The sequence below is a fragment of the Daphnia pulicaria genome, chromosome 1 (genome assembly GCF_021234035.1).
Source record: "Daphnia pulicaria isolate SC F1-1A chromosome 1, SC_F0-13Bv2, whole genome shotgun sequence".
Taxonomy (NCBI): Eukaryota; Metazoa; Arthropoda; class Branchiopoda; order Diplostraca; family Daphniidae; genus Daphnia; species Daphnia pulicaria.
In genome coordinates this window covers 17,360,861-17,382,251 of record NC_060913.1, presented here as the reverse complement: position 1 = coordinate 17,382,251, position 21,391 = coordinate 17,360,861, and the positions used below count along the sequence as shown (strand labels likewise).

Below are 21,391 nucleotides of genomic sequence, written 5' to 3'. Positions count from 1 at the left end.
TAAAGTTCCCAACTGTTCCACAGCACAAAGAACAATTTACAAAAATATCAACGAGATTTTCAACGATACTACGAGTCCTGGTCTCTTACTAGGAAGAGCAGATCCATGCTGCACAATTAGTTATTATGATTTGGTGTTTAAATTTTAGCATGGAAAATACCTATGGAATTGTGCCCGAGTAGGCAGTTAAAATTAGACTACCAAGAAAATAATCATTATAACTAGCAATTTAACGGTATTCTGCGCTATAATAGAACTTATTTTAACGATTCTATCAGTTCTTTTTCTGATTTCTAAGAGACACGGGATGATTATGATGACATTTCATACAGGTCCCAACGAGACTCGAACTCGTGATCGCCTGCTTACTAGGCAGGCGCTTTGCCATCTAAGCCATAGGACCACAAAACGGCTTCATAGGACAACAATTTGAAAAGTGGTCATGACGTCACAACAGCAGTTTTACAATTGATTACTTCTATTTTAAAGTTCCCAACTGTTCCACAGCACAAAAACAATTTACAAAAAAATCTACGAGATTTTCAACGATACTACGAGTCCTGGTCTCTTACTAGGAAGAGCAGATCCATGCTGCACAATTAGTTATTATGGTTTCGTGTTTAAATTTCAGCATGGAAAATACCTTTGGAATTGTGCCCGAGTAGGCAGTCAAAATTAGACTACCAAGAAAATAATCATTATAACTAGCAATTTAACGGTATTTTGCGCTAAAATAGATCTTATTTTAACGATTCTATCAGTTCTTTTTCTGAATTCTAAGAGACACGGGATGATTAAGATGACATTCCTTACAGGTCCCAACGAGACTCGAACTCGTGATCTCCTGCTTACTAGGCAGGCGCTTTGCCATCTAAGCCATAGAACCACAAAACGGCTTCATAGGACAACAATCTCAAAAGTTGTCATGATTTCACAACGACGATACTACGAGTCCTGGTCTCTTACTAGGAAGAGCAGATCCATGCTGCACAATTAGTTATTATGGTTTCGTGTTTAAATTTCAGCATGGAAAATACCTTTGGAATTGTGCCCGAGTAGGCAATCAAAATTAGACTACCAAGAAAATAATCATTATAACTAGCAATTTAACGGTATTCTGCGCTAAAATAGAACTTATTTTAACGATTCTATCAGTTCGTTTTCTGAATTCTAAGAGACACGGGATGATTATGATGACATTTCTTACAGGTCCCAACGAGACTCGAACTCGTGATCTCCTGCTTACTAGGCAGGCACTTTGCCATCTAAGCCACAGGACCACAAAACGGCTTCATAGGACAACAATCTCAAAAGTGGTCATGACGTCACAACAGCAGTTTTACAATTGATTACTTTTATTTTAAAGTTCCCAACTGTTCCACAGCACAAAGAACAATTTACAAAAATATCAACGAGATTTTCAACGATACTACGAGTCCTGGTCTCTTACTAGGAAGAGCAGATCCATGCTGCACAATTAGTTATTATGATTTGGTGTTTAAATTTTAGCATGGAAAATACCTATGGAATTGTGCCCGAGTAGGCAGTCAAAATTAGACTACCAAGAAAATAATCATTATAACTAGCAATTTAACGGTATTCTGCGCTATAATAGAACTTATTTTAACGATTCTATCAGTTCTTTTTCTGATTTCTAAGAGACACGGGATGATTATGATGACATTTCTTACAGGTCCCAACGAGACTCGAACTCGTGATCTCCTGCTTACTAGGCAGGCGCTTTGCCATCTAAGCCATAGGACGACAAATCTGCTTCATAGGACAACAATCTCAAAAGTGGTCATGACGTCACAACAGCAGTTTTACAATTGATTACTTCTATTTTAAAGTTCCCAACTGTTCCAAACAATTTACAAAAAAATCAACGAGATTTTCAACGATACTACGAGTCCTGGTCTCTTACTAGGAAGAGCAGATCCATGCTGCACAATTAGTTATTATGATTTGGTGTTTAAATTTCAGCATGGAAAATACCTTTGGAATTGTGCCCGAGTAGGCAATCAAAATTAGACTACCAAGAAAATAATCATTATAACTAGCAATTTAACGGTATTCTGCGCTAAAATAGAACTTATTTTAACGATTCTATCAGTTCGTTTTCTGAATTCTAAGAGACACGGGATGATTATGATGACATTTCATACAGGTCCCAACGAGACTCGAACTCGTGATCTCCTGCTTACTAGGCAGGCACTTTGCCATCTAAGCCATAGGACCACAAAACGGCTTCATAGGACAACAATCTCAAAAGTGGTCATGACGTCACAACAGCAGTTTTACAATTGATTACTTTTATTTTAAAGTTCCCAACTGTTCCACAGCACAAAGAACAATTTACAAAAATATCAACGAGATTTTCAACGATACTACGAGTCCTGGTCTCTTACTAAGAAGAGCAGATCCATGCTGCACAATTAGTTATTATGATTTGGTGTTTGAATTTTAGCATGGAAAATACCTATGGAATTGTGCCCGAGTAGGCAGTCAAAATTAGACTACCAAGAAAATAATCATTATAACTAGCAATTTAACGGTATTCTGCGCTATAATAGAACTTATTTTAACAATTCTATCAGTTCTTTTTCTGATTTCTAAGAGACACGGGATGATTATGATGACATGTTTTACAGGTCCCAACGAGACTCGAACTCGTGATCTCCTGCTTACTAGGCAGGCGCTTTGCCATCTAAGCCATAGGACGACAAAACTGCTTCATAGGACAACAATCTCAAAAGTGGTCATGACGTCACAACAGCAGTTTTACAATTGATTACTTCTATTTTAAAGTTCCCAACTGTTCCAAACAATTTACAAAAAAATCAACGACATTTTCAACGATACTACGAGTCCTGGTCTCTTACTAGGAAGAGCAGATCCATGCTGCACAATTAGTTATTATGATTTGGTGTTTAAATTTTAGCATGGAAAATACCTTTGGAATTGTGCCCGAGTAGGCAGTCAAAATTAGACTACCAAGAAAATAATCATTATAACTAGCAATTTAACGGTATTCTGCGCTAAAATAGATCTTATTTTAACGATTCTATCAGTTCTTTTTCTGAATTCTAAGAGACACGGGATGATTATGATGACATTTCTTACAGGTCCCAACGAGACTCGAACTCGTGATCTCCTGCTTACTAGGCAGGCCCTTTGCCATCTAAGGCATAGAACCACAAAACGGCTTCATAGGACAACAATCTCAAAAGTGGTCATGACGTCACAACAGCAGTTTTACAATTGATTACCTTTATTTTAAAGTTCCCAACTGTTCCACAGCACAAAGAACAATTTACAAAAATATCAACGAGATTTTCAACGATACTACGAGTCCTGGTCTCTTACTAGGAAGAGCAGATCCATGCTGCACAATTAGTTATTATGATTTGGTGTTTAAATTTTAGCATGGAAAATACCTATGGAATTGTGCCCGAGTAGGCAGTCAAAATTAGACTACCAAGAAAATAATCATTATAACTAGCAATTTAACGGTATTCTGCGCTATAATAGAACTTATTTTAACGATTCTATCAGTTCTTTTTCTGATTTCTAAGAGACACGGGATGATTATGATGACATTTCTTACAGGTCCCAACGAGACTCGAACTCGTGATCTCCTGCTTACTAGGCAGGCGCTTTGCCATCGAAGCCATAGGACCACAAAACTGTTTCATAGGACAACAATATAAAAAGTGGTCATGACGTCACAACAGCAGTTTTACAATTGATTACTTCTATTTTAAAGTTCCCAACTGTTCCACAGCACAAAAACAATTTACAAAAAAATCTACGAGATTTTCAACGATACTACGAGTCCTGGTCTCTTACTAGGAAGAGCAGATCCATGCTGCACAATTAGTTATTATGATTTGGTGTTTAAATTTCAGCATGGAAAATACCTTTGGAATTGTGCCCGAGTAGGCAGTCAAAATTAGACTACCAAGAAAATAATCATTATAACTAGCAATTTAACGGTATTCTGCGCTAAAATAGATCTTATTTTAACGATTCTATCAGTTCTTTTTCTGATTTCTAAGAGACACGGGATGATTATGATGACATTTCTTACAGGTCCCAATGAGACTCGAACTCGTGATTTCCTGCATACCAGGCAGGCGCTTTGCCATCTAAGCCATAGGACCACAAAACGGCTTCATAGGACAACAATTTAAAAAGTGGTCATGACGTCACAACAGCAGTTTTACAATTGATTACTTCTATTTTAAAGTTCCCAACTGTTCCACAGCACAAAAACAATTTACAAAAAAATCAACGAGATTTTCAACGATACTACGAGTCCTGGTCTCTTACTAGGAAGAGCAGATCCATGCTGCACAATTAGTTATTATGATTTGGTGTTTAAATTTCAGCATGGAAAATACCTTTGGAATTGTGCCCGAGTAGGCAGTCAAAATTAGACTACCAAGAAAATAATCATTATAACTAGCAATTTAACGGTATTCTGCGCTAAAATAGATCTTATTTTAACGATTCTATCAGTTCTTTTTCTGAATTCTAAGAGACACGGGATGATTATGATGACATTTCTTACAGGTCCCAATGAGACTCGAACTCGTGATTTTCTGCATACTAGGCAGGCGCTTTGCCATCTAAGCCATAGGACCACAAAACGGCTTCATAGGACAACAATTTAAAAAGTTGTCATGACGTCACAACAGCAGTTTTACAATTGATTACTTCTATTTTAAAGTTCCCAACTGTTCCAAACAATTTACAAAAAAATCAACGAGATTTTCAACGATACTACGAGTCCTGGTCTCTTACTAGGAAGAGCAGATCCATGCTGCACAATTAGTTATTATGATTTGGTGTTTAAATTTCAGCATGGAAAATACCTTTGGAATTGTGCCCGAGTAGGCAATCAAAATTAGACTACCAAGAAAATAATCATTATAACTAGCAATTTAACGGTATTCTGCGCTAAAATAGAACTTATTTTAAGGATTCTATCAGTTCGTTTTCTGAATTCTAAGAGACACGGGATGATTATGATGACATTTCTTACAGGTCCCAACGAGACTCGAACTCGTGATCTCCTGCTTACTAGGCAGGCGCTTTGCCAACTAAGCCATAGGACCACAAAACGGCTTCATAGGACAACAATCTCAAAAGTGGTCATGACGTCACAACAGCAGTTTTACAATTGATTACTTTTATTTTAAAGTTCCCAACTGTTCCACAGCACAAAGAACAATTTACAAAAATATCAACGAGATTTTCAACGATACTACGAGTCCTGGTCTCTTACTAAGAAGAGCAGATCCACGCTGCACAATTAGTTATTATGATTTGGTGTTTAAATTTTAGCATGGAAAATACCTATGGAATTGTGCCCGAGTAGGCAGTCAAAATTAGACTACCAAGAAAATAATCATTATAACTAGCAATTTAACGGTATTCTGCGCTAAAATAGATCTTATTTTAACGATTCTATCAGTTCTTTTTCTGAATTCTAAGAGACACGGGATGATTATGATGACATTTCTTACAGGTCCCAATGAGACTCGATCTCGTTATTTCCTGCTTACTAGGCAGGCGCTTTGACATCTAAGCCATAGGACCACAAAACGGCTTCATAGGACAACAATTTAAAAAGTGGTCATGACGTCACAACAGCAGTTTTAAAATTGATTACTTCTATTTTAAAGTTCCAAACTGTTCCACAGCACAAAAACAATTTACAAAAAAATCAACGAGATTTTCAACGATACTACGAGTCCTGGTCTCTTACTAGGAAGAGCAGATCCATGCTGCACAATTAGTTATTATGATTTGGTGTTTAAATTTCAGCATGGAAAATACCTTTGGAATTGTGCCCGAGTAGGCAGTCAAAATTAGACTACCAAGAAAATAATCATTATAACTAGCAATTTAACGGTATTCTGCGCTAAAATAGATCTTATTTTAACGATTCTATCAGTTCTTTTTCTGAATTCTAAGAGACACGGGATGATTATGATGACATTTCTTACAGGTCCCAATGAGACACGAACTCGTGATTTTCTGCTTACTAGGCAGGCGCTTTGCCATCTAAGCCATACGACCACAAAACGGCTTCATAGGACAACAATTTAAAAAGTGGTCATGACGTCACAAAAGCAGTTTTACAATTGATTACTTCTATTTTAAAGTTCTCAACTGTTCCAAACAATTTACAAAAAAATCAACGAGATTTTCAACGATACTACGAGTCCTGGTCTCTTACTAGGAAGAGCAGATCCATGCTGCACAATTAGTTATTATGATTTGGTGTTTAAATTTTAGCATGGAAAATACCTATGGAATTGTGCCCGCGTAGGCAGTCAAAATTAGACTACCAAGAAAATAATCATTATAACTAGCAATTTAACGGTATTCTGCGCTATAATAGAACTTATTTTAACGATTCTATCAGTTCTTTTTCTGATTTCTAAGAGACACGGGATGATTATGATGACATTTCTGACAGGTCCCAACGAGACTCGAACTCGTGATCTTCTGCTTACTAGGCAGGCGCTTTGCCATCTAAGCCATAGGACCACAAAACGGCTTCATAGGACAACAATCTCAAAAGTGGTCATGACGTCACAACAGAGTTTTACAATTGATTACTTCTATTTTAAAGTTCCCAACTGTTCCACAGCACAAAAACAATTTACAAAAAAATCAACGAGATTTTCAACGATACTACGAGTCCTGGTCTCTTACTAGGAAGAGCAGATCCATGCTGCACAATTAGTTATTATGATTTGGTGTTTAAATTTCAGCATGGAAAATACCTTTGGAATTGTGTCCGAGTAGGCAGTCAAAATTAGACTACCAAGAAAATAATCATTATAACTAGCAATTTAACGGTATTCTGCGCTAAAATAGATCTTATTTTAACGATTCTATCAGTTCTTTTTCTGAATTCTAAGAGACACGGGATGATTATGATGACATTTCTTACAGGTTCCAATGAGACACGAACTCGTGATTTTCTGCTTACTAGGCAGGCGCTTTGCCATCTAAGCCATACGACCACAAAACGGCTTCATAGGACAACAATTTAAAAAGTGGTCATGACGTCACAAAAGCAGTTTTACAATTGATTACTTCTATTTTAAAGTTCCCAACTGTTCCAAACAATTTACAAAAAAATCAACGAGATTTTCAACGATACTACGAGTCCTGGTCTCTTACTAGGAAGAGCAGATCCATGCTGCACAATTAGTTATTATGATTTGGTGTTTAAATTTTAGCATGGAAAATACCTATGGAATTGTGCCCGCGTAGGCAGTCAAAATTAGACTACCAAGAAAATAATCATTATAACTAGCAATTTAACGGTATACTGCGCTATAATAGAACTTATTTTAACGATTCTATCAGTTCTTTTTCTGATTTCTAAGAGACACGGGATGATTATGATGACATTTCTGACAGGTCCCAACGAGACTCGAACTCGTGATCTTCTGCTTACTAGGCAGGCGCTTTGCCATCTAAGCCATAGGACCACAAAACGGCTTCATAGGACAACAATCTCAAAAGTGGTCATGACGTCACAACAGCAGTTTTACAATTGATTACTTCTATTTTAAAGTTCCCAACTGTTCCACAGCACAAAAACAATTTACAAAAAAATCAACGAGATTTTCAACGATACTACGAGTCCTGGTCTCTTACTAGGAAGAGCAGATCCATGCTGCACAATTAGTTATTATGATTTGGTGTTTAAATTTCAGCATGGAAAATACCTTTGGAATTGTGCCCGAGTAGGCAGTCAAAATTAGACTACCAAGAAAATAATCATTATAACTAGCAATTTAACGGTATTCTGCGCTATAATAGAACTTATTTTAACGATTCTATCAGTTCTTTTTCTGATTTCTAAGAGATACGGGATGATTATGATGACATTTCTTACAGGTCCCAACGAGACTCGAACTCGTGATCTCCTGGTTACTAGGCAGGCGCTTTGCCATCTAAGCCATAGGACGACAAAACTGCTTCATAGGACAACAATCTCAAAAGTGGTCATGACGTCACAACAGCAGTTTTACAATTGATTACTTCTATTTTAAAGTTCCCAACTGTTCCAAACAATTTACAAAAATATCAACGAGATTTTCAACGATACTACGAGTCCTGGTCTCTTACTAGGAAGAGCAGATCCATGCTGCACAATTAGTTATTATGATTTGGTGTTTAAATTTCAGCATGGAAAATACCTTTGGAATTGTGCCCGAGTAGGCAATCAAAATTAGACTACCAAGAAAATAATCATTATAACTAGCAATTTAACGGTATTCTGCGCTAAAATAGAACTTATTTTAACGATTCTATCAGTTCGTTTTCTGAATTCTAAGAGACACGGGATGATTATGATGACATTTCTTACAGGTCCCAACGAGACTCGAACTCGTGATCTCCTGCTTACTAGGCAGGCACTTTGCCATCTAAGCCATAGGACAACAATCTCAAAAGTGGTCATGACGTCACAACAGCAGTTTTACAATTGATTACTTTTATTTTAAAGTTCCCAACTGTTCCACAGCACAAAGAACAATTTACAAAAATATCAACGAGATTTTCAACGATACTACGAGTCCTGGTCTCTTACTAGGAAGAGCAGATCCATGCTGCACAATTAGTTATTATGATTTGGTGTTTAAATTTTAGCATGGAAAATACCTATGGAATTGTGCCCGAGTAGGCAGTCAAAATTAGACTACCAAGAAAATAATCATTATAACTAGCAATTTAACGGTATTCTGCGCTATAATAGAACTTATTTTAACAATTCTATCAGTTCTTTTTCTGATTTCTAAGAGACACGGGATGATTATGATGACATTTCTTACAGGTCCCAACGAGACTCGAACTCGTGATCTCCTGCTTACTAGGCAGGCGCTTTGCCATCTAAGCCATAGGACGACAAAACTGCTTCATAGGACAACAATCTCAAAAGTGGTCATGACGTCACAACAGCAGTTTTACAATTGATTACTTCTATTTTAAAGTTCCCAACTGTTCCAAACAATTTACAAAAAAATCAACGAGATTTTCAACGATACTACGAGTCCTGGTCTCTTACTAGGAAGAGCAGATCCATGCTGCACAATTAGTTATTATGATTTGGTGTTTAAATTTTAGCATGGAAAATACCTATGGAATTGTGCCCGAGTAGGCAGTCAAAATTAGACTACCAAGAAAATAATCATTATAACTAGCAATTTAACGGTATTCTGCGCTATAATAGAACTTATTTTAACGATTCTATCAGTTCTTTTTCTGATTTCTAAGAGACACGGGATGATTATGATGACATTTCTTACAGGTCCCAACGAGACTCGAACTCGTGATCTCCTGCTTACTAGGCAGGCGCTTTGCCATCTAAGCCATAGGACGACAAAACTGCTTCATAGGACAACAATCTCAAAAGTGGTCATGACGTCACAACAGCAGTTTTACAATTGATTACTTCTATTTTAAAGTTCCCAACTGTTCCAAACAATTTACAAAAAAATCAACGAGATTTTCAACGATACTACGAGTCCTGGTCTCTTACTAGGAAGAGCAGATCCATGCTGCACAATTAGTTATTATGATTTGGTGTTTAAATTTCAGCATGGAAAATACCTTTGGAATTGTGCCCGAGTAGGCAATCAAAATTAGACTACCAAGAAAATAATCATTATAACTAGCAATTTAACGGTATTCTGCGCTAAAATAGAACTTATTTTAACGATTCTATCAGTTCGTTTTCTGAATTCTAAGAGACACGGGATGATTATGATGACATTTCTTACAGGTCCCAACGAGACTCGAACTCGTGATCTCCTGCTTACTAGGCAGGCACTTTGCCATCTAAGCCACAGGACCACAAAACGGCTTCATAGGACAACAATCTCAAAAGTGGTCATGACGTCACAACAGCAGTTTTACAATTGATTACTTTTATTTTAAAGTTCCCAACTGTTCCACAGCACAAAGAACAATTTACAAAAATATCAACGAGATTTTCAACGATACTACGAGTCCTGGTCTCTTACTAGGAAGAGCAGATCCATGCTGCACAATTAGTTATTATGATTTGGTGTTTAAATTTTAGCATGGAAAATACCTATGGAATTGTGCCCGAGTAGGCAGTCAAAATTAGACTACCAAGAAAATAATCATTATAACTAGCAATTTAACGGTATTCTGCGCTATAATAGAACTTATTTTAACGATTCTATCAGTTCTTTTTCTGATTTCTAAGAGACACGGGATGATTATGATGACATTTCTTACAGGTCCCAACGAGACTCGAACTCGTGATCTCCTGCTTACTAGGCAGGCGCTTTGCCATCTAAGCCATAGGACGACAAATCTGCTTCATAGGACAACAATCTCAAAAGTGGTCATGACGTCACAACAGCAGTTTTACAATTGATTACTTCTATTTTAAAGTTCCCAACTGTTCCAAACAATTTACAAAAAAACTCAACGAGATTTTCAACGATACTACGAGTCCTGGTCTCTTACTAGGAAGAGCAGATCCATGCTGCACAATTAGTTATTATGATTTGGTGTTTAAATTTCAGCATGGAAAATACCTTTGGAATTGTGCCCGAGTAGGCAATCAAAATTAGACTACCAAGAAAATAATCATTATAACTAGCAATTTAACGGTATTCTGCGCTAAAATAGAACTTATTTTAACGATTCTATCAGTTCGTTTTCTGAATTCTAAGAGACACGGGATGATTATGATGACATTTCATACAGGTCCCAACGAGACTCGAACTCGTGATCTCCTGCTTACTAGGCAGGCACTTTGCCATCTAAGCCATAGGACCACAAAACGGCTTCATAGGACAACAATCTCAAAAGTGGTCATGACGTCACAACAGCAGTTTTACAATTGATTACTTTTATTTTAAAGTTCCCAACTGTTCCACAGCACAAAGAACAATTTACAAAAATATCAACGAGATTTTCAACGATACTACGAGTCCTGGTCTCTTACTAAGAAGAGCAGATCCATGCTGCACAATTAGTTATTATGATTTGGTGTTTGAATTTTAGCATGGAAAATACCTATGGAATTGTGCCCGAGTAGGCAGTCAAAATTAGACTACCAAGAAAATAATCATTATAACTAGCAATTTAACGGTATTCTGCGCTATAATAGAACTTATTTTAACAATTCTATCAGTTCTTTTTCTGATTTCTAAGAGACACGGGATGATTATGATGACATGTTTTACAGGTCCCAACGAGACTCGAACTCGTGATCTCCTGCTTACTTGGCAGGCGCTTTGCCATCTAAGCCATAGGACGACAAAACTGCTTCATAGGACAACAATCTCAAAAGTGGTCATGACGTCACAACAGCAGTTTTACAATTGATTACTTCTATTTTAAAGTTCCCAACTGTTCCAAACAATTTACAAAAAAATCAACGAGATTTTCAACGATACTACGAGTCCTGGTCTCTTACTAGGAAGAGCAGATCCATGCTGCACAATTAGTTATTATGATTTGGTGTTTAAATTTTAGCATGGAAAATACCTTTGGAATTGTGCCCGAGTAGGCAGTCAAAATTAGACTACCAAGAAAATAATCATTATAACTAGCAATTTAACGGTATTCTGCGCTAAAATAGATCTTATTTTAACGATTCTATCAGTTCTTTTTCTGAATTCTAAGAGACACGGGATGATTATGATGACATTTCTTACAGGTCCCAACGAGACTCGAACTCGTGATCTCCTGCTTACTAGGCAGGCCCTTTGCCATCTAAGGCATAGAACCACAAAACGGCTTCATAGGACAACAATCTCAAAAGTGGTCATGACGTCACAACAGCAGTTTTACAATTGATTACCTTTATTTTAAAGTTCCCAACTGTTCCACAGCACAAAGAACAATTTACAAAAATATCAACGAGATTTTCAACGATACTACGAGTCCTGGTCTCTTACTAGGAAGAGCAGATCCATGCTGCACAATTAGTTATTATGATTTGGTGTTTAAATTTTAGCATGGAAAATACCTATGGAATTGTGCCCGAGTAGGCAGTCAAAATTAGACTACCAAGAAAATAATCATTATAACTAGCAATTTAACGGTATTCTGCGCTATAATAGAACTTATTTTAACGATTCTATCAGTTCTTTTTCTGATTTCTAAGAGACACGGGATGATTATGATGACATTTCTTACAGGTCCCAACGAGACTCGAACTCGTGATCTCCTGCTTACTAGGCAGGCGCTTTGCCATCGAAGCCATAGGACCACAAAACTGTTTCATAGGACAACAATATAAAAAGTGGTCATGACGTCACAACAGCAGTTTTACAATTGATTACTTCTATTTTAAAGTTCCCAACTGTTCCACAGCACAAAAACAATTTACAAAAAAATCTACGAGATTTTCAACGATACTACGAGTCCTGGTCTCTTACTAGGAAGAGCAGATCCATGCTGCACAATTAGTTATTATGATTTGGTGTTTAAATTTCAGCATGGAAAATACCTTTGGAATTGTGCCCGAGTAGGCAGTCAAAATTAGACTACCAAGAAAATAATCATTATAACTAGCAATTTAACGGTATTCTGCGCTAAAATAGATCTTATTTTAACGATTCTATCAGTTCTTTTTCTGATTTCTAAGAGACACGGGATGATTATGATGACATTTCTTACAGGTCCCAATGAGACTCGAACTCGTGATTTCCTGCATACCAGGCAGGCGCTTTGCCATCTAAGCCATAGGACCACAAAACGGCTTCATAGGACAACAATTTAAAAAGTGGTCATGACGTCACAACAGCAGTTTTACAATTGATTACTTCTATTTTAAAGTTCCCAACTGTTCCACAGCACAAAAACAATTTACAAAAAAATCAACGAGATTTTCAACGATACTACGAGTCCTGGTCTCTTACTAGGAAGAGCAGATCCATGCTGCACAATTAGTTATTATGATTTGGTGTTTAAATTTCAGCATGGAAAATACCTTTGGAATTGTGCCCGAGTAGGCAGTCAAAATTAGACTACCAAGAAAATAATCATTATAACTAGCAATTTAACGGTATTCTGCGCTAAAATAGATCTTATTTTAACGATTCTATCAGTTCTTTTTCTGAATTCTAAGAGACACGGGATGATTATGATGACATTTCTTACAGGTCCCAATGAGACTCGAACTCGTGATTTTCTGCATACTAGGCAGGCGCTTTGCCATCTAAGCCATAGGACCACAAAACGGCTTCATAGGACAACAATTTAAAAAGTTGTCATGACGTCACAACAGCAGTTTTACAATTGATTACTTCTATTTTAAAGTTCCCAACTGTTCCAAACAATTTACAAAAAAATCAACGAGATTTTCAACGATACTACGAGTCCTGGTCTCTTACTAGGAAGAGCAGATCCATGCTGCACAATTAGTTATTATGATTTGGTGTTTAAATTTCAGCATGGAAAATACCTTTGGAATTGTGCCCGAGTAGGCAATCAAAATTAGACTACCAAGAAAATAATCATTATAACTAGCAATTTAACGGTATTCTGCGCTAAAATAGAACTTATTTTAAGGATTCTATCAGTTCGTTTTCTGAATTCTAAGAGACACGGGATGATTATGATGACATTTCTTACAGGTCCCAACGAGACTCGAACTCGTGATCTCCTGCTTACTAGGCAGGCGCTTTGCCAACTAAGCCATAGGACCACAAAACGGCTTCATAGGACAACAATCTCAAAAGTGGTCATGACGTCACAACATTAGTTTTACAATTGATTACTTTTATTTTAAAGTTCCCAACTGTTCCACAGCACAAAGAACAATTTACAAAAATATCAACGAGATTTTCAACGATACTACGAGTCCTGGTCTCTTACTAAGAAGAGCAGATCCACGCTGCACAATTAGTTATTATGATTTGGTGTTTAAATTTTAGCATGGAAAATACCTATGGAATTGTGCCCGAGTAGGCAGTCAAAATTAGACTACCAAGAAAATAATCATTATAACTAGCAATTTAACGGTATTCTGCGCTAAAATAGATCTTATTTTAACGATTCTATCAGTTCTTTTTCTGAATTCTAAGAGACACGGGATGATTATGATGACATTTCTTACAGGTCCCAATGAGACTCGATCTCGTTATTTCCTGCTTACTAGGCAGGCGCTTTGACATCTAAGCCATAGGACCACAAAACGGCTTCATAGGACAACAATTTAAAAAGTGGTCATGACGTCACAACAGCAGTTTTAAAATTGATTACTTCTATTTTAAAGTTCCAAACTGTTCCACAGCACAAAAACAATTTACAAAAAAATCAACGAGATTTTCAACGATACTACGAGTCCTGGTCTCTTACTAGGAAGAGCAGATCCATGCTGCACAATTAGTTATTATGATTTGGTGTTTAAATTTCAGCATGGAAAATACCTTTGGAATTGTGCCCGAGTAGGCAGTCAAAATTAGACTACCAAGAAAATAATCATTATAACTAGCAATTTAACGGTATTCTGCGCTAAAATAGATCTTATTTTAACGATTCTATCAGTTCTTTTTCTGAATTCTAAGAGACACGGGATGATTATGATGACATTTCTTACAGGTCCCAATGAGAGTCGAACTCGTGATTTTCTGCTTACTAGGCAGGCGCTTTGCCATCTAAGCCATAGGACCACAAAACGGCTTCATAGGACAACAATTTAAAAAGTTGTCATGACGTCACAACAGCAGTTTTACAATTGATTACTTCTATTTTAAAGTTCCCAACTGTTCCAAACAATTTACAAAAAAATCAACGAGATTTTCAACGATACTACGAGTCCTGGTCTCTTACTAGGAAGAGCAGATCCATGCTGCACAATTAGTTATTATGATTTGGTGTTTAAATTTCAGCATGGAAAATACCTTTGGAATTGTGCCCGAGTAGGCAATCAAAATTAGACTACCAAGAAAATAATCATTATAACTAGCAATTTAACGGTATTCTGCGCTAAAATAGAACTTATTTTAAGGATTCTATCAGTTCGTTTTCTGAATTCTAAGAGACACGGGATGATTATGATGACATTTCTTACAGGTCCCAACGAGACTCGAACTCGTGATCTCCTGCTTACTAGGCAGGCGCTTTGCCAACTAAGCCATAGGACCACAAAACGGCTTCATAGGACAACAATCTCAAAAGTGGTCATGACGTCACAACATTAGTTTTACAATTGATTACTTTTATTTTAAAGTTCCCAACTGTTCCACAGCACAAAGAACAATTTACAAAAATATCAACGAGATTTTCAACGATACTACGAGTCCTGGTCTCTTACTAAGAAGAGCAGATCCACGCTGCACAATTAGTTATTATGATTTGGTGTTTAAATTTTAGCATGGAAAATACCTATGGAATTGTGCCCGAGTAGGCAGTCAAAATTAGACTACCAAGAAAATAATCATTATAACTAGCAATTTAACGGTATTCTGCGCTAAAATAGATCTTATTTTAACGATTCTATCAGTTCTTTTTCTGAATTCTAAGAGACACGGGATGATTATGATGACATTTCTTACAGGTCCCAATGAGACTCGATCTCGTTATTTCCTGCTTACTAGGCAGGCGCTTTGACATCTAAGCCATAGGACCACAAAACGGCTTCATAGGACAACAATTTAAAAAGTGGTCATGACGTCACAACAGCAGTTTTAAAATTGATTACTTCTATTTTAAAGTTCCAAACTGTTCCACAGCACAAAAACAATTTACAAAAAAATCAACGAGATTTTCAACGATACTACGAGTCCTGGTCTCTTACTAGGAAGAGCAGATCCATGCTGCACAATTAGTTATTATGATTTGGTGTTTAAATTTCAGCATGGAAAATACCTTTGGAATTGTGCCCGAGTAGGCAGTCAAAATTAGACTACCAAGAAAATAATCATTATAACTAGCAATTTAACGGTATTCTGCGCTAAAATAGATCTTATTTTAACGATTCTATCAGTTCTTTTTCTGAATTCTAAGAGACACGGGATGATTATGATGACATTTCTTACAGGTCCCAATGAGAGTCGAACTCGTGATTTTCTGCTTACTAGGCAGGCGCTTTGCCATCTAAGCCATAGGACCACAAAACGGCTTCATAGGACAACAATTTAAAAAGTTGTCATGACGTCACAACAGCAGTTTTACAATTGATTACTTCTATTTTAAAGTTCCCAACTGTTCCAAACAATTTACAAAAAAATCAACGAGATTTTCAACGATACTTCGAGTCCTGGTCTCTTACTAGGAAGAGCAGATCCATGCTGCACAATTAGTTATTATGATTTGGTGTTTAAATTTTAGCATGGAAAATACCTTTGGAATTGTGCCCGAGTAGGCAGTCAAAATTAGACTACCAAGAAAATAATCATTATAACTAGCAATTTAACGGTATTCTGCGCTAAAATAGAACTTATTTTAACGATTCTATCAGTTCTTTTTCCGATTTCTAAGAGACACGGGATGATTATGATGACATTTCTTACAGGTCCCAACGAGACTCGAACTCGTGATCTCCTGCTTACTAGGCAGGCGCTTTGCCATCTAAGCCATAGGACCACAAAACGGCTTCATAGGACAACAATTTAAAAAATGGTCATGACGTCACAACAGCAGTTTTACAATTGATTACTTCTATTTTAAAGTTCCCAACTGTTCCACAGCACAAAAACAATTTACAAAAAAATCAACGAGATTTTCAACGATACTACGAGTCCTGGTCTCTTACTAGGAAGAGCAGATCCATGCTGCACAATTAGTTATTATGATTTGGTGTTTAAATTTCAGCATGGAAAATACCTTTGGAATTGTGCCCGAGTAGGCAGTCAAAATAAGACTACCAAGAAAATAATCATTATAACTAGCAATTTAACGGTATTCTGCGCTAAAATAGATCTTATTTTAACGATTCTATCAGTTCTTTGTCTGAATTCTAAGAGACACGGGATGATTATGATGACATTTCTTACAGGTCCCAATGAGACTCGAACTCGTGATTTCCTGCTTACTAGGCAGGCGCTTTGCCATCTAAGCCATAGGACCACAAAACGGCTTCATAGGACAACAATTTAAAAAGTGGTCATGACGTCACTACAGCAGTTTTACAATTGATTACTTCTATTTTAAAGTTCCCAACTGTTCCACAGCACGAAAACAATTTACAAAAAAATCAACGAGATTTTCAACGATACTACGAGTCCTGGTCTGTTACTAGGAAGAGCAGATCCATGCTGCACAATTAGTTATTATGATTTAGTGTTTAAATTTCAGCATGGAAAATACCTTTGGAATTGTGCCCGAGTAGGCAGTCAAAATTAGACTACCAAGAAAATAATCATTATAACTAGCAATTTAACGGTATTCTGCGCTAAAATAGATCTTATTTTAACGATTCTATCAGTTCTTTTTCTGAATTCTAAGAGACACGGGATGATTATGATGACATTTCTTACAGGTCCCAATGAGACTCGAACTCGTGATTTTCTGCTTACTAGGCAGGCGCTTTGCCATCTAAGCCATAGGACCATAAAACGGCTTCATAGGACAACAATTTAAAAAGTGGTCATGACGTCACTACAGCAGTTTTACAATTGATTACTTCTATTTTAAAGTTCCCAACTGTTCCACAGCACAAAAACAATTTACAAAAAAATCAACGAGATTTTCAACGATACTACGAGTCCTGGTCTCTTACTAGGAAGAGCAGATCCATGCTGCACCATTAGTTATTATGATTTGGTGTTTAAATTTTAGCATGGAAAATACCTATGGAATTGTGCCCGCGTAGGCAGTCAAAATTAGACTACCAAGAAAATAATCATTATAACTAGCAATTTAACGGTATTCTGCGCTATAATAGAACTTATTTTAACGATTCTATCAGTTCTTTTTCTGATTTCTAAGAGACACGGGATGATTATGATGACATTTCTGACAGGTCCCAACGAGACTCGAACTCGTGATCTCCTGCTTACTAGGCAGGCGCTTTGCCATCTAAGCCATAGGACCACAAAACGGCTTCATAGGACAACAATCTCAAAAGTGGTCATGACGTCACAACAGCAGTTTTACAATTGATTACCTTTATTTTAAAGTTCCCAACTGTTCCACAGCACAAAGAACAATTTACAAAAAAAATCAACGAGATTTTCAACGATACTACGAGTCATGGTCTCTTACTAGGAAGAGCAGATCCATGCTGCACAATTAGTTATTATGATTTGGTGTTTAAATTTCAGCATGGAAAATACCTTTGGAATTGTGCCCGAGTAGGCAGTCAAAATTAGACTACCAAGAAAATAATCATTATAACTAGCAATTTAACGGTATTTTGCGCTAAAATAGATCTTATTTTAACGATTCTATCAGTTCTTTTTCTTAATTCTAAGGGACACGGGATGATTATGACGACATTTCTTACAGGTCCCAACGAGACTCGAACTCGTGATCTCCTGCTTACTAGGCAGGCGCTTTGCCATCTAAGCCATAGGACCACAAAACGGCTTCATAGGACAACAATTTAAAAAGTTGTCATGACGTCACAACAGCAGTTTTACAATTGATTACTTCTATTTTAAAGTTCCCAACTGTTCCAAACAATTTACAAAAAAATCAACGAGATTTTCAACGATACTTCGAGTCCTGGTCTCTTACTAGGAAGAGCAGATCCATGCTGCACAATTAGTTATTATGATTTGGTGTTTAAATTTTAGCATGGAAAATACCTTTGGAATTGTGCCCGAGTAGGCAGTCAAAATTAGACTACCAAGAAAATAATCATTATAACTAGCAATTTAACGGTATTCTGCGCTAAAATAGAACTTATTTTAACGATTCTATCAGTTCTTTTTCCGATTTCTAAGAGACACGGGATGATTATGATGACATTTCTTACAGGTCCCAACGAGACTCGAACTCGTGATCTCCTGCTTACTAGGCAGGCGCTTTGCCATCTAAGCCATAGGACCACAAAACGGCTTCATAGGACAACAATTTAAAAAATGGTCATGACGTCACAACAGCAGTTTTACAATTGATTACTTCTATTTTAAAGTTCCCAACTGTTCCACAGCACAAAAACAATTTACAAAAAAATCAACGAGATTTTCAACGATACTACGAGTCCTGGTCTCTTACTAGGAAGAGCAGATCCATGCTGCACAATTAGTTATTATGATTTGGTGTTTAAATTTCAGCATGGAAAATACCTTTGGAATTGTGCCCGAGTAGGCAGTCAAAATAAGACTACCAAGAAAATAATCATTATTTCTAGCAATTTAACGGTATTCTGCGCTAAAATAGATCTTATTTTAACGATTCTATCAGTTCTTTGTCTGAATTCTAAGAGACACGGGATGATTATGATGACATTTCTTACAGGTCCCAATGAGACTCGAACTCGTGATTTCCTGCTTACTAGGCAGGCGCTTTGCCATCTAAGCCATAGGACCACAAAACGGCTTCATAGGACAACAATTTAAAAAGTGGTCATGACGTCACTACAGCAGTTTTACAATTGATTACTTCTATTTTAAAGTTCCCAACTGTTCCACAGCACGAAAACAATTTACAAAAAAATCAACGAGATTTTCAACGATACTACGAGTCCTGGTCTGTTACTAGGAAGAGCAGATCCATGCTGCACAATTAGTTATTATGATTTAGTGTTTAAATTTCAGCATGGAAAATACCTTTGGAATTGTGCCCGAGTAGGCAGTCAAAATTAGACTACCAAGAAAATAATCATTATAACTAGCAATTTAACGGTATTCTGCGCTAAAATAGATCTTATTTTAACGATTCTATCAGTTCTTTTTCTGAATTCTAAGAGACACGGGATGATTATGATGACATTTCTTACAGGTCCCAATGAGACTCGAACTCGTGATTTTCTGCTTACTAGGCAGGCGCTTTGCCATCTAAGCCATAGGACCATAAAACGGCTTCATAGGACAACAATTTAAAAAGTGGTCATGACGTCACTACAGCAGTTTTACAATTGATTACTTCTATTTTAAAGTTCCCAACTGTTCCACAGCACAAAAACAATTTACAAAAAAATCAACGAGATTTTCAACGATACTACGAGTCCTGGTCTCTTACTAGGAAGAGCAGATCCATGCTGCACCATTAGTTATTATGATTTGGTGTTTAAATTTTAGCATGGAAAATACCTATGGAATTGTGCCCGCGTAGGCAGTCAAAATTAGACTACCAAGAAAATAATCATTATAACTAGCAATTTAACGGTATTCTGCGCTATAATAGAACTTATTTTAACGATTCTATCAGTTCTTTTTCTGATTTCTAAGAGACACGGGATGATTATGATGACATTTCTGACAGGTCCCAACGAGACTCGAACTCGTGATCTCCTGCTTACTAGGCAGGCGCTTTGCCATCTAAGCCATAGGACCACAAAACGGCTTCATAGGACAACAATTTAAAAAATGGTCATGACGTCACAACAGCAGTTTTACAATTGATTACTCCTATTTTAAAGTTCCCAACTGTTCCACAGCACAAAAACAATTTACAAAAAAATCAACGAGATTTTCAACGATACTACGAGTCCTGGTCTCTTACTAGGAAGAGCAGATCCATGCTGCACAATTAGTTATTATGATTTGGTGTTAAAATTTCAGCATGGAAAATACCTTTGGAATTGTGCCCGAGTAGGCAGTCAAAATAAGACTACCAAGAAAATAATCATTATAACTAGCAATTTAACGGTATTCTGCGCTATAATAGAACTTATTTTAACGATTCTATCAGTTCTTTTTCCGATTTCTAAGAGACACGGGATGATTATGATGACATTTCTTACAGGTCCCAACGAGACTCGAACTCGTGATCTCCTGCTTACTAGGCAGGCGCTTTGCCATCTAAGCCATAGGACCACAAAACGGCTTCATAGGACAACAATTTAAAAAATGGTCATGACGTCACAACAGCAGTTTTACAATTGATTACTTCTATTTTAAAGTTCCCAACTGTTCCACAGCACAAAAACAATTTACAAAAAAATCAACGAGATTTTCAACGATACTACGAGTCCTGGTCTCTTACTAGGAAGAGCAGATCCATGCTGCACAATTAGTTATTATGATTTGGTGTTTAAATTTCAGCATGGAAAATACCTTTGGAATTGTGCCCGAGTAGGCAGTCAAAATAAGACTACCAAGAAAATAATCATTATAACTAGCAATTTAACGGTATTCTGCGCTATAATAGATCTTATTTTAACGATTCTATCAGTTCTTTGTCTGAATTCTAAGAGACACGGGATGATTATGATGACATTTCTTACAGGTCCCAATGAGACTCGAACTCGTGATTTCCT

General features: G+C 36.8%; 3 non-coding genes across 3 annotated transcripts; all 3 read right to left on the bottom strand.

Annotated features, from left to right (window-relative positions):
• Positions 1–5,047: 5,047 nt before the first annotated feature.
• Trnat-agu lies at positions 5,048–5,120 on the bottom strand. Its single transcript has one exon. It is a non-coding gene; the product is annotated as a tRNA-Thr (tRNA).
• Positions 5,121–13,653: 8,533 nt separating this feature from the next.
• Positions 13,654–13,726, bottom strand: Trnat-agu. Its single transcript has one exon. It is a non-coding gene; the product is annotated as a tRNA-Thr (tRNA).
• A 1,368-nt stretch (positions 13,727–15,094) lies between these two features.
• On the bottom strand, positions 15,095–15,167 carry Trnat-agu. Its single transcript has one exon. It is a non-coding gene; the product is annotated as a tRNA-Thr (tRNA).
• Between the last annotated feature and the right edge of the window lie 6,224 nt (positions 15,168–21,391).